Source organism: Cebus imitator, unplaced genomic scaffold (genome assembly GCF_001604975.1).
Source record: "Cebus imitator isolate Cc_AM_T3 unplaced genomic scaffold, Cebus_imitator-1.0 Scaffold161, whole genome shotgun sequence".
Taxonomy (NCBI): Eukaryota; Metazoa; Chordata; class Mammalia; order Primates; family Cebidae; genus Cebus; species Cebus imitator.
In genome coordinates, this window is record NW_016107476.1 from 4,211,995 (window position 1) to 4,222,672 (window position 10,678).

The window sequence follows — 10,678 nt, forward strand, 5'->3', positions numbered from 1 at the left end:
GTTTTGTTTTTTTTAAAAAAAAGAGTGGCCAATTTTGAGAAACCCTTATTGTGTTGACAGTCGATGCATATTGTAATTTTTGACACACGTATTAACAAAGCCTGTTTTCTGTTACTCATGTCTGTCCTTTTAATGATCATCACAGCCAAGCATTTTCTATGCCTGAGATAGAATAGTATATGAAGTGCCAGTAATTTTTTAAGAGACAGTCATTTCTGTGCAGTGCATAGAGACTAATGAGGAGTTTCATTCAATGTCATGGTGACAGCTTAGCTCTCTTTGATTTTACATGAATCTAGAGAGCCTTTAAGTAATATGGTGAAAAGATATGTGGCTTGAGAGGTTTGTCATTGTTCTGCCATTGCCTTATGAAAAAAATTGGAGAAATAATTTAGCCTCTTTTAGCCTTTTATACCTTACCATTTTCAGAAGAAGGGAAAGAGGGAAAGAGAAAAATAAATTGGGAAGGAAGCTAAAAAAGAAAGGAAGAGATAGAAGAGAGAGAGGAAGAAAAAGTGTAAAGAGAAGGGAAAGAAAGAATAAAATAATTATGGGATTTAGAAAGAAATGGAGAAATAAAATGGGTGTGTTTGGCTAAATAAAGTTCCCAGAAGATATTATGATTAAATCTCTTGAAACTGTTAACAGACATGGCAAAATAAACCTTGCAGATATAATTAGATTTAGAACCTTGAGATTGGGAGAATGCCCTGGTTTATCCATGTTACCCCTAGATGAAATCACAAATGTCCTCATAAGAGAGAAGTTGAGGGAAATTTTATAAGCAGAAGACTAGGCAATGTGACCCCAGAGTCAGAGATTAGAGAAATGAGACCAAGGAATTCTGACAGCCACAAGAAGCTAAAAGAAACAAAAAACAGTTCCTCCTCTAGAGCCTTTGGAGAGGTCGTGGCCCTGTAGGCACCTTGATTTGGGACCAGGAATACTGATTTTGGGCTTTTGCCCTCCATAACTGTGAGTGAATAAATATCTATTGTATTAAACCATAAAATCTCCAGTAATTTGTTACAGCAGCCATAGTGTAACTGGATTAGATGCACCTGGATTTTCTGGAACTCAGGTTCTTGGCCTCTCCAACCCCGACGAATGGGGAAGAGGGCCTCGGCGTCGTGGTGAGTGTTACAGTTCAAACAGAACTCATAGACCCAAAGAGTGTGCAGTAGTGCAGTTTATTAGGCAAAGTGAAAGAACAGCTTCCAAGCCATGAAAGGGGACCCGCAGGGGCTGCTGTTGCAGGCTTGTGCAGCTGGAGCTTATACCCTTGAGTTACTCCCTCCCCATTCTTGTTCTTGTCCAATGAGAGGGTATTTTTTTTTTTTTTTTGCAAACTTTCTCTGATCAGTTGACCTTTGAATCCTTTACTGGATTGGTTACTGTTTTAAAACCCTGAGTCACTGAGCCTCATCTCCAGGTGCTAGAGGCAGGAAAAGTCCCTGCCCTTGAACAAAGCCCCTCGGAGCCAGAGGTGGGAAAACTGGAAAGAAAGCCCGTAGCTGGCCAGAGGCTGAAAATTCCTGCCCTTGAAACAAAGCCTATAGCTGACCCAGAAGTTCCTCTAACACAGTCCCTCAACAGGAAGCTAATACAAGTAAGGGCTAAAACTGTATATCACTACTGTCATATGCCCATATACACTAGTTTACTAGGGGTGTCATAACAAAATACCACAGATTAGGTAGCTTAAACAACAAAAATTTATTTCTTGCCAGTCTAGAGTCTAGAAATTCAAGATCAAGTTGTTGGGAGGTTTAGTTTCTTCTGAGGCCATGCTCCTTGGCTTACAGATAGCGATCTTCTTTGTGTCCTCACTTGGTTTTCTCTGTGTCCATGTGTCTGTCTGGATGTCTACAGTTCTTTTTCTTATAAGGACACCAGCCAAATTAGTTTGGTGCCCTTTAATGGCCTCATTTTAACTTATTCACCTCTTTCTGGCCCCATATTCAATTATAGTCACATTCTGAACTACTGGAGGTCAGAACTCCAACATAGAAATTTGGGGGAAATACAGTTTAGCCCATAACAGCGCGTAAAAGTCATATCCCATCTTCTACCTCTCTCAATATTTGCACTGAAACAGAAACAAGATATGTTCAATTTCTTCATTTGGTAAAAAAAACATTTATTAACCACTTGCTATATGCCGAGTGGCATGTTTTGTGTTGGTAATAACGTGATATCGTACTTCCACTCAGAGTTTTCAGAGAGTAGTTAGACTAACAGGTAAAACAATGATTAAAATAGAGTGATATTGTTATAGGTAGTTAGGCATGAGCAAAGCAGGAGAGGGCTGTCCCCCCACCCACTACAAATGTCTGATGATGTTTCAGCAATTATCACATTGCCTCTAAAAAATGATAATTCAGCAGCGGCCAGGGAGAGGCCATTTCCTGATGGTCCACACCTATTAGCATCAAAATGTTAATTGAATGCAGACCTCAGGGAGAAGCAACATCCTGGGCATGCCTGCTAAGAGACAAAAACAGCAAAGTTTGATATTTCAGGTACATGTCACTGGACAAAGGAAGAAAGACTCCGAAGGGCATGCATATAACTTCTTAAACACACTGCACATGCTCACTTCCAAAGGATAAGGATAGCACTGGGCAAGCAGAAAGCCCACCCCAAGGGAAGACTCATGGGGAAAAGGTAGGTCTATAAAGTCCTAGTATCAAGGTTAAAGGTGCTTTCCTTTTTGCTCACTTCTTTTGCTCTCTTTTTTCTCTTGGAGCTACATACACCCACCTGGGTCTCTTTCAAGTGAATTTTGGTATCTTTTCTGTTCTAAAGCCTTTTTAAATAAACTTCAGCTTCTGCTCTGCAACTTGCCTTGGTGTCTTTTTCTGCTTTATGCCCCTCAGTCAAATTATTTCTTCTGGGAAGACCAGAGCTGAAGCTGCTACAGACCCATACAGATACTTCCACTGGTAATGATACTACATACATGTCTGGCTTAGAATAAAGAGGAATCAACTGTGTCTGAAGGCTGGAGGCAGTAGGAAATAAATATTATAGAGAAGAGGATTATCGAACTGGGTCAGGAGGGGGATTAAGATTTCACTCATGGAGGAGCTAGGGAATGGTAATCCTCTAAGAAAGAACATGTGCAAAACATGGAGATGAAAATATATAGAAATTTAGATAGCTCAATAGAAATTTAGATAGCTCAATAGAAGCTAGATCCTAGGATGACAAAAGAGGTAAATAGTAAGAGCTGAAGTGAGAGACTCCTCATAAATATAGTATTATGCCAGTTAGAAATTCCAGTTCCTTGCAGGAAATGATGGATAACTAAAAAGTTTTAGCGAGAAAGTGATATGATTAGATTTTTATGTTAGCAACATAGTTTGGAGGATTCAGTAGTCTGAAAAAGAATTGAGACTAAATAATGTGAATGCAGTAAAGAGGTAAAGAAGTAATTACATAGAACAAGGGAGAAATAATTAGGGCCAGCATTAAGACAAGTTCAGCAAGGTAGAGGATGTGAAGATACAAAGGAAGATAATTGACTTCATTTAGAACCACCCAACATAAAATAGGGAGAATGAGGCAAACAGAATGAATTCAGGCTTTCATGGATGATGATGGCCTCAATAAGAAAAAGGAATATTGTCAGGACAGTAGATTTATATTTGTTTTTAATTTTTAACTTTTATGGATACTTGGTAAGTGTATATATTTATGGAATATGGAAAATATTTTGATACAGGCAGATGATGTGTAAGATACACATCAGGATAATTGGGGTATCCATCACTTCAGGCATTTATCATTTCTTTGTGTTATAAACATTCTAATCATATGCTGTTATTTAAACATGTACAATAAATTACTGTTGGCTGTAGTCACACTGTTGAGTATCAAATATTAGATGGCATTTATTCTATTTAACTACATTTTGTACCCATTAACCATTCCCATTCCCCTCACTTCCTCCTTATAACACTTCCCAGCCTCTGGTAATCATCCTTCTACTCTCTGTCTATATGAATATAATAGTTATAATTTTTAGCTCCCACAAATGAGTAAGAACAGGTAAAGTCTGTCTTTCTGTGACTGGTTTACTTTACTTAACATTGTGTCCTCTAGTTCCATCCATGTTGTTGCAAATGATAGGATTTCATTTTATTAAGGCTGAATAATACTGCATTGTCTATGTGTACCACATTTTCTATCTATATTTATCTGCTTATGAGCACTTAGATTGATTCAAAATCTTTGCTATTCTGATTAGTGTTACAGTAAATGAAGGAGTATAGATAATCTCTTTGATATACAGGTTTCCTATCTTTGGGACATATACCTAGCCAAAAGATTGCTGGATCATATGGCAGTTATATTTTTAGTTTTCCGAGGAACCTCCAAACTGTTCTCCATAGTGATTGTACTAATTTACATTGCTATCAACAGTGTGTGAGGGTTCTGTTTTCTCCAGATATTTCTTCATTAGCAGTGTGAGAACAGACTAATACAGTAAACTGGTACTGCAGAGCATGGGGTACTGCTATAATGTTACCTGAAAATTTAGAAGCAACTTTGGAACTGGGCAACAGGCAGATGTTGGAACAGTTCAGAGGGCTCAAAAGAAGACAGGAAAATGTGGGACAGTTTGGAACTTCCTAGAAACTTGGAGGGCTCAGAAAGCAGGAAGATGTAGAAAGGTTTGGAACTTCCTAGAGACTTGTTGAATGGCTTTGACCAAAATACTGATGGTGATATAGACAATGAAGTCCAGGCTGAGGTGGTCTCAGATGGAGATGAGAAACTTTTTGGGAACTGGAGCAATGGTGATTCTTGCTATGCTTAGCAAAGAGACTGGTAGCATTTTGCCCCTGCCCTGGACATCATTGGAAATTTTAACTCGCTAAGCAGCAAATCATTCCAGAGGAAGCAGAGCATAAAAGTTTGGAAAATTTGCAGCCCAACAATGTGATAGAAAAGAAAAAAAAAAAAAACAAACATTTTCTGGGGAGAAATTCAAGCCAGCTGCAGAAATTTTTATAAGTAATGAGAAGCCACATGTAAATCTCAAAGACAATGAGAAAAATGTCTCCAGGGGATGTAAGATACCTTCATGTCAGCTCCTTCCATCACAGGCCTGGAGGCCTAGCAGGGAAAAAATGGTTTTGTGGGCTGGGCCCTGGGCTCCTCTGCTGTGTGTAGCCTAGAGACTTGGGCTGTAACCATGGCTAAAAGGGGCCAAGGTACAACTCAGGCTGTGGCTTCAGAGGATACAAGCCCCATGCCTTGGCAGCTTCCATGTGATGTTGAGCCTGTGGTTACACAAAAGTCAAGAATGATAGTGAGTGAGTTCTCATGAGATCTGATGGTTTCATAAGGGGCTTCTTCCTTCACTCAGCATTCACTCATTCTCTTTTTCCCCACTGTGAACAGGTGCCTTCCACCATGATTGTACGTTTCCAGCAGCCCCACAAGCCATATGGAACTGTGAGTCAATTAAACTTCTTTCCTTTATAAAGTACTGTAAGAACAGGCTAATTATCTATCTATCTATCATCTATCTATCTAATTTTCTTTGTTCATCTGCTGATGGATATTTAGTACGATTCCATGTCTTTGCCATCGTGAGTAGTGCTGTAATAAACACGGGTGTACAGATACCTCCTTGACATACTGATTTTCTATCTTTGGATATATACCCAGGAAGGGGATTATTTGATTATATGGTAGTTCTATGTTTAATTTTTGGACATACCTACATACTGTTTTCCATAATTGCTGTACTAATTTATACTCATACTAAGAGTGTACTGTGGTTCCCTTTTCTCCACATCCTTGTCAGTGCTTGTTATCTGTTGTCTTTTCAATAATAGCCATTTTCAATAGCCATCTAACTGTGGTTTTAATTTGCATTTCTCTGATAGTTAGTGATGCTGAGCATTTTCCTCATATACCTGTTGCCCATTTTCATGTATTCCTTTGGGAAATGTCTCATTTTATAAAATAACTTGTTTTTCTTACTGTTGTTATTTGAGTTCCTCACATATTTTAGATATACTACTTATCAGATGATGGTTTGAAAATATTTTTCCCCTTTTGTAGGTTGTCTCTTTACTTTGTTGATTGTTTGCTTTGAAGAAGCTTTTAAAAGTGTAATATAATCTCACTTGTATACTTTTTCTTTTCTAGCCTTTGCTTTTGGGGTCATATTTAAAAAATCTTTGCCTAGATCAATGCCATAGAGTTCTTCCCTAGGTTTCTGTCTAGTAGTTTTGAAATTTCATGGATTGTATTTAAGAATTTACTGAGGGGTTTTTTTGGTATATGGTGTGAAATTATTTCATTTTTCTGCTTGTAAATATCTAGTTTTCACAGCACCATTTATTGAAGAGACTGTCCTTTCACTATTGTGTGTTCTTGGAAGTTTTGCTAAAATCCATTGACTATAAATGTTTGAATATATTTCTGGACTCACTATTTTCTTCCAATTGTATCAGTTTTTATACCAGTAGCTCCAGGCTGCATTGATTACTATAGCTTTGTAGTAGATTTTCAAACCAGGTAGTCTGATGACCCTGGCTTTATTAGTTTTGCTCAAGGTTGATTTGGGCCATATTTTTAATGGGTATAGTTTATTATATATCTTTGAAAAGAAAACAGAAATTAGAATGCTTGTGGTATCATGATAGCTTTGTCATGGCTATGCTTTACCAGCCCCTAAGAAACTTAACTTTTTAGTGTAGATATGGAGTTTTGCTTTTTTCCAGAAAGCACAGGTTTTCAAGTAATACCTTTAAACCTGATTTGGATCTCACTTTTTTTTTTTCCAGAAGAAGTTAAGTACTCACAAGATAAATTAAGAATCCACATAGAAACTTTTATGATAACTTTTTTCATAACCTTCTATTGGTGTTTTCCTTCTGCTAATAGTCCAGTGGATGTAATGTATTCTGTAATACACTTACACTCAATCTCATTAAAATCCAGTGTTTGCAAATCAGTAATGAATTCTTGGAGTCAGTCTCATTTCTATCATAAGATCTGTGGCTTGGTCTCAAGTTGATGACTTCACTTCCTATCTTAGATTGGTATTAGTCCTTGAGCCAGGTATATACCTCACTGAAATTCTTTCAATTAACATCATGAAAATGGGCAGATTAAGGTACACAAATATTGTTTCCTCCACTGAAACAACAAGCTGAAAAGGAGTGATAGAATCAAATTCTCCATAACTTTAAAAAATCTAATCTAAAATTTTAAATAATATAGAATTTCTATGTGAATAAAAGCAGAGTTGAAATTTTGTAACAGAATGTTGTAGCACTTTTGACCATCTCCTTACCATCCCCCATTTCCAGTAGGACAGCAGCCTAGTAGATAGCTACCTGCATTCTTGGTGTATCTTGCTAGTGCCAGGAGCCTAATATGGACTTTCTTAAAATAACACATTCATATCGTGGATGTACATGTTGACCTTTCTCGTGGTTCCCTGAAAGACTAGGAGTGAGGCTGACCTTTGTTTTGCATCCCTCTATTAGAATGAAGCAGTTTTTGGACAGTGATGGCAGCTATCAAAATATTTAAAGATATAATGTATACCTTCTGAGGCAAGTGATGGCAGTTGGGGCAAGTAGCAGACAGACCAAATAATCTGTGAAACTGGAGGCTAAGATGGAAACGTACTGGGGAAATAAAGTTTCTGAATGGCCACTGTGTACATGCATGCTCAGGATCAAATACATGCTTGTTAATGACCTAAAAGGATGTAGGCTTGCACCTCTGTCAGATTTGTGCTTCACACAAGCAGGATATGAGTACTAAGGTAGATTTTAAGGTAACTTTGAGTAACAACTGAGAAAGTCATCAGCTCAGAGCTAAGCTGCAAAGACTAGGAGAATGTTATTTTTATCATTGGCTTCAGGCATTTAAGGAAATCACTGTCAGGTAACCAAGTGCCCAAATGGGATATCAGACAGAAACTTCAATGACCACACATAACATGGAAGATAGTCTTTGCCAATACAATTTGAAAAATCACTAAAGAAATAGACAACAGTCCCCAAGAATCAACAACAGCAAACCCTGGAGAAGGGGAAAGATAGTATATCCAGAGTTACCACATCAAAATATGGTATATGCCAGTTTGCAAGAAAAATTAAAAGGCATAAAAAAAAACCCAGAAAAGTATTGGCCCATTCACAAGAATAACATAAATTGACAGAAACTGTTCCTGAGAAAGCCTAGATATTTGATTTTCTAGACAATGACTTTAAATCAACAGTCTTAAATATGTTCAGAAAAGTAAACCATTTGTGAATAACTAAAGTATACCAAAAGAAAAAAACACACAATGTCTGAACAAAATGAGAATATGAAAAAAGTGGTGAAAATTATAGAAAGGAACTGAATTAAAATCCTGGAACTAAAAAGTACAAATAAGTGAAAGGAAAAAAAATTACTAGAGAGATTCAACAGCCAAGAGGAAAACAGATGAAGATAAAGATTTAGAATTTCCTCCCTAAATAATGAAAAAAATCCAGAAATTTCTGTATTAACCATAAAGTTTTTAGTTTATGTTTTCTTTGTCTGCAAATTGGAAAATAGATTGTAAATTTGTTACTTTAATTGATAGTTTAAGTTAGACCTTTGAACACAAAATTTTATGACTGTGAAATTTATTATACCCTAAATGGGAGCTGGTCCTAGATTCCAAAGATTTTTAATTCCTTTTCAAAATTTATTATTGAAGTGCGAGTCACACAATATAAGGTTAACCATTTTAAAGTGAGCAATTTAGTGCAATGTAGTACATTTAAAATTTTGTGCAGCTACCACCTGAATCTAGTTCCAAAATATTTTAATCACACACCAAAAATATCCTGTAGCCACTCAGCATTTGCTTACAATTATTTTCTCCCCACTGCTTCTAGTAACTACCAATCTGCTTTCCATGTATTCATTTAGTCTGTGTATATCACATAAACTGAATCATACAATGTGTGAACTTTTACGTCTGGCTTACTTCATTTAACATAATGTTTTGAGGTTCATTCACATTGTAGCATGTGTCAGTACTTAATTTTTTTAATGGATGAATAATATTGTATGTACAAATATTTCTTCATCTGTTTGGACATCTCTGCCACTTTTCTATTGTGTATAGCACTGGTATGAACATGCAAGTTTATATATTTGTTTAAATACATGTTTCTATTTATCTTGGGTAAATACTTCAGAGTTGAATTTTTGGAACATGTTGGAATTCTATGTTTAACTTTTTGAAGAACTGCCAAACTGTTTTCCACAGTAGCTGAACCATTTTACATTTCCACCAGCAATGCACAAGAATTCCAATTTCTTCACATACATGCCAACACTTATTTTCTGTTTTGTCGAGTATAGCCATCATAGTAGGCATGAAATGGTATCTCATTGTGGTTTAATTTGCATTTACCTAATGACTAATTATATTGATGTTGAACATTTTTTATGTACTTTTTGGCTACTTGTGTACTTTCTTTGAGTACCTGTAATTTGAATGTTATCACAATTTATCGATGTTTACATTTTGATCATTTCTTAAGCTGTACTTTAGCTCATAATAAAAATTAAACACTGCTTTATTCACCTTTCAAACTGTCTGCAAGCCTAAATTTTCATGGCCACGGGACAGACAAGGGCTCCATCTTTAGCTGAAATAAGGAAAAGTCCTGCAATATTTTTGGCATGCAATGTGGGGCTTGCAAAGTGTTAAGTGAGATGCAAACCAAAAATTATTTTTCCCTCTCCCTTCTGAGCCTTTTCATCCTCATGGCCTTTTTCTTCCTTTTTTGGAATGAACTGGTGGGCAGCAGCTCTCTGCAGCTCCCTGCTCCCTGCTGGGCCTGGTATGCATGGTCCAAGGGTCCCGTACCGCCAGCTGACTGGTTCTTAGCCAGGTACCACTGCAACCTTCCCCTTCCCCAACCAAGAGATTCGGCTCCACTGGACGGTAATTACAGTAGTTCAACTTTCCTCCCTGGTGGAGGAACCACTTGCATTAAGTATATGAGGTTCTTTCCCAAGCAATTTTAAATTGTTTCTTTTCTTTCTCCTTCTCTACCCCATCAGTAAGTTAACTTTTAAAGTTTTTTCTTTCTTTTAGAGTATGTTTTGCTAGGCCAGGCCTCCCCAACTATCGCTGTTTATATTTTCTGCACTGTGTGTGTGTGTGTGTGTGTGTGTGTGTGTGTGTGTGTGTGTGGTGTGAGTGAAATCAGGCCACCATCTTGTTTTACATCCTGAGGGCATGGCTTGTAACTCTGGTGGCAAGGCTTTGTTTGGCAATCTTGCCTTAGGGAATAAGTTTCTTTCTGGTTTGATATCTGCATGTTTTCCTAGCCCTGTCTCTTAAAGGGCCCCACCCAGTGACTGGCTTTGCTTCTGCCTGTCTATGTGTGTACTGTGTGTGATGTCTGTAAAAAGAGCTCTAATTAATTTGACCTAATGAAAGACAAATACTTGGATCTAAAATTTTTTAAAGGAAGGTTGAAAGTTGTGGTACCTTTTAGTCCACAAACTTTAATCTTTAAGAAGTAAGAACAGCCCTAAAGACTATGGGTAAAATTCAGGTCAGATGTAAGGTTTGCTAAGTGTTTTGTGGTTATCAACTGCTTTTTGTGTTTTGAGAACTATTTGACTTGCTGGCTTCACAACTGGT